Genomic DNA, 4,435 nt, shown 5'->3' with positions numbered 1-4,435 from the left:
CGATATAAAACTTTTTGACAATTTTTCGTTGTGCAAATAGTACAAAAAATGTATAAATAAAATGTTGTAGTTTTGACCAGCACCCACAAAAAGAACAACACCACCAGCAACAACAACAACACAACAATTGTTCAAGCATAAAAGTAGCCAAATATTGTAAAGTTAAAGGGTAATGAAAAGCAATGCAAATAAAGTGGAAAAAGCAACAAGCAATCCAACAAGCCAGCTCTTCTCTCGCACACTCCTGCAAATTGCAGGAAGTGTTAGTTGGCGTAGAGCTGATTACCTAATGAATGAGAAAAAATAAAAAAATGGCTGCTCTTGCATAAGCTGCCCGAGTGTATTTGTATTTGTTGATAAACAAACGCCAGTTGTTGGATGGCAGTTGGCTTTAAATGGAAAAATCATCGCTCTCTGTCTTTGATAATGAAAATGAATAAAATAGTAGTTGATATATAATTGAAAAGTTTTTTTTTTTTGAACGCACTTTTGTTTTAAGTGTCATTTCAAAAAGACATGCTGGTCGTCAAGGCACTTATAACGAACTATCATGGCTAATTAAATAAGTAGACTTGTCTTTCAATTTGATGTTAACTTGGATAGCTATTTCTCAATAGCTCCCCATTGCCGCTTCACTTTTTATATGGACAGATTGTTTGTTAATATAGTATAAATTTATTGTGTTGATAATTGTCATATCCACATTCTGAATATTGTTCTCTGAATTATCCATAAATGCTTTATTTGTATTTAAATATTTAAAAACTACAGTTATTGTTTTTTTTTTTCGTTTTGTTGACTTATATTTGAAATTAAATTAAAGGCTTATTTTGCATTTATATTTACTTATTCAGCATAACAATATTAGCAGAGCATTTACGCTGAAAAATAATAAAATCATTTAAAAAAACATAAAAATATAAAGCAGCGAGTAGATTAATTTTGCAAAATATGTTTAATTGGACTGACAGGATATGCTCGCTCTGCACACCAGTGCGTATGCGTCATATTAAAGACTTGAAACTTAAACGTGTTCTATTCTCTTGTAGAAGTTTAAAAAAAGAACAACAACCTTTGCATGCCAATGAATTGAAATGAATTTAAAATTAACCCCCAAAGTTTGGGCAAAACTGCCAGCTGGGCCTGCCACACATTGAATTCGCCTCAATTTCAAATAAACAAATGTTATTATTTTATATGAAAATGTTCACACTTCTCACACCACTCATCACCAATAGCAATAGCAAAGGCAGGGGCGGAGGCAGAGGCCGAGGCGGAGGCAGAGGCAACAACACGCAAATGGAACACCAACGGCTTCAATTCAATTCGCAGGATTTTCCATCAAATTCAACACGTCTGCAATGTTTACATAGGACCTCAGAATACTCGTACAGTAGTAGGTGGAGGTGCTTGCCGTAGGCATTTCAAAATGAATTATTGCTCTTAAGCATTACTTTGCGGTGGCTCAAAAGTATCTGCAAACAAACTGTGCTCCATGGCCCAAAAGTAACACATGCGTTCCTCAATCCTAGAGGCTCAACAACAACAACAGCCCGAGAATGATTTTAAATAAAGTTGCGAAGAAAAACATACAGTCAGCGACAGAAACTTTTGCATTTTGTGTGTGTTTTGGCTGCATGGCCAAAAGAATTGTTATACATATACAAGTAGTCGTGTATATAAATAGAAAAGGCAGAAAGGCAGCAATAGGCCAAAATAGAAGCGGTTGGTAATATGCTGCTGCTATTTTCCTGCCCGCACTTTAGAGAGCCCGCAAGCCAACTAAAATATCCACTTAAGGACGAAAGCGAGGCGAGCCGAGACGACCCGGTGGGTCGCCTGGCCTGGTCTGAATGTCAACCTTGAACTGCACCGTTTGACAGCTGAGCAACAAATAAACACACACCCACATAGTGTGTACCTAGTATATATAGCCCCCATATGTATTTGAACAACAAATTTGTGCAAGCTGAGACAGTTTGTTGTCTCTATCTGTTTTTCTAATCTCTTTTGTTTTGTTGTAAATTACGGTTTTGCTTTTTTTCCTTTCCTATTTAGCATTTTTTTGCACTTTGTCTCCGGCTCTTTTATACAAAATTAACATTAAATCTTATTTATTTTTATGTGTATTTTTTCTTGCAGTTAAAAACACAGCGTTTGGTCTCTTCTTGTATGTGACTTTGGACACATTTGCATAAACCGCAAAATCTGCTCGTTTGTATTAGCATTTCCATTTCATTTCCCCTCTGCAATAAATTTTATGCTCTGTCCCAACATCTCCTGTCTGTCTGTCTGTCCGCAAAATAACCAAAAAAGCCAAACTTGTATTTTTATAAGCGAAGTAACAAAAATACCGCAAATAAAAATTTATTTAAATCTGTTATATTTGTTTTCTGTTATTTATACTAACTGGCAAATGTTTAAAACAGCTGCCTGGCACAACTACACTGAGAGAAAAAAGGTGTGATGATAAGATAGGAACATGAAATTGTTCTCAGAGTAGCAAATGGGAAATAAAGTAGCTCTATCACAGATTTTCAATTCATTATCTTATTTTGAATATATACATCTATATATATAGATATATATATATATATCTTTAATAATATTATATTTTCTATAACAATATTATATATACTATAAACTATTATACAAAATATTTTAATACGAAAGTTTGAGGAACGTTCAGCCGTAAGTCGTAGAAGCAGAAGTCAACGGCAGAAGTTAGTCGTTTAAGCAGATAGATAAAGTCGTTATAGGAGTCAGAAGTCGGTCGTCGAGCAGCGTGCATCTACGTCTTAATTCAGTCGTGAATGTAGCCTACGAAATTCTATTATTCAATTAAGTATTACTGGGAAAGTTTATCCCAGACACATATTATATATGATATAAATTATTTACGGACATGGCTAAGTTATAATTAGAAAACGAATGGAAACTGTAAAAAATAACATAATTAGTGTTCTTATGAATCTGCATTCGAAACATTTCGAGTTTAACAAGTTTCGACAAAAAGCTGGCCAGGCAGATGAGGAAAAGATTAGATTGAATCATTTTTTCAATAAAATTCTTGATCAAATGCTTTCAATTGTTCTGTGATTCGAGTTTTAATGCATTTCGAGACCGACATGTGGCTAAGAATTTTGCTTTTCTTTTCTCAGAGTGCAGCTCATATGTATATTGAAGGTTGTATCTTTGTACTGGTCGAACGGCTGTGTGCATATTTATCTTTATTAGGCATTCATTGAAGCGTAGCTCCAAAAGATAAACGACAAAGACGACAAGGAACCAGAAGCAGAAGATGACGATGAGCATGTGTAAAAGTCGAAACAAAACTGACCGAAAAACAAAAGTTTAGCAAGCATGCAAAGCACCGATTTCTGCTGCTGCTGATGAAGATTATGAAGATGACGATGATGATGATGAAGATGACGACACAGGCTTTAAGCTTCAGTTTCAGTTCCAGTCCCAGACACCAAAAGCAACTCAATAAGATATCAATCAAATTTTTGGCAAGCATTTGGCGCAGAAAGTTGGTCAGATGGTGAGCCAGCCCTTCGGTCAAAAGAAATCAATTTCTGTGTGTGATATAAACTCGATGCGATGGACAGACGGTTGAGTTAAAGCTGGCAGGGGATAAGGGATTTGCCTGACAGTTGTAAAATGATTTGCTACGTGGTCTGCTAATGCTCCCAACAGCAGTGGGGGAATAGGCGGGACGGACATAGGGAGGGCATTGGCATCGATTTGAAAATATGATTTGTGCGCTTTAAGCAACTTATAAATGCAAAGGTACGCTGGCGAAATTGATTTGAGGTTCTTATGACGGGCATGTCGTGGTGTGGAGTTGAATAAAGCTTGGATGAGAATTGCATAGTCGCATTGGAAGCTACTAAGCTGATTTGGGATGAGGAACCGAAAATCTTCTTACCGCTCCAAAGATGAGCTGAGATTAGTGTTCATTGCATACGATTGTAAGCATATAATTTAATTCATTATATCATAGTAGCAATAGCGTTATTAAAATGATAACCATAAATCAGCAGAGACTGGTGTTCAAAGATGATGAAGAAGCGCTTTATTAAAAACTTTTTATTGCCTCAATTCTTTTGTTGTGCTCGAGCTATTATGCTTCTCTGTGGATTGGTATATTTATACTATCAAAATATATCTGCATCCTTTAAATGTACATGATTTAAGAATTATGGGATTGTTTTTAATGGTTTGGTGAACTTCTAACAGTCTTCTGCTCACCAAAACCATAACAAGATGACAAATTAATTAGGATACGATTCTCTTTCCTTACCCATACTGTTCTTTGAGAGATACGAAATAATATAAGTGCTTCTAAGTGCTGAATTTCCAATTAAAAATTTGTAATTTATACGAATACCTTGCATTGGCCAATAAATTGTTCCGAATTCCCAATTACATT

The sequence above is a fragment of the Scaptodrosophila lebanonensis genome, unplaced genomic scaffold (genome assembly GCF_003285725.1).
Source record: "Scaptodrosophila lebanonensis strain 11010-0011.00,11010-0021.00 unplaced genomic scaffold, SlebRS2 tig00001412-arrow-pilon, whole genome shotgun sequence".
Classification (NCBI taxonomy): Eukaryota; Metazoa; Arthropoda; class Insecta; order Diptera; family Drosophilidae; genus Scaptodrosophila; species Scaptodrosophila lebanonensis.
This window is presented reverse-complemented; position numbering follows the sequence as displayed.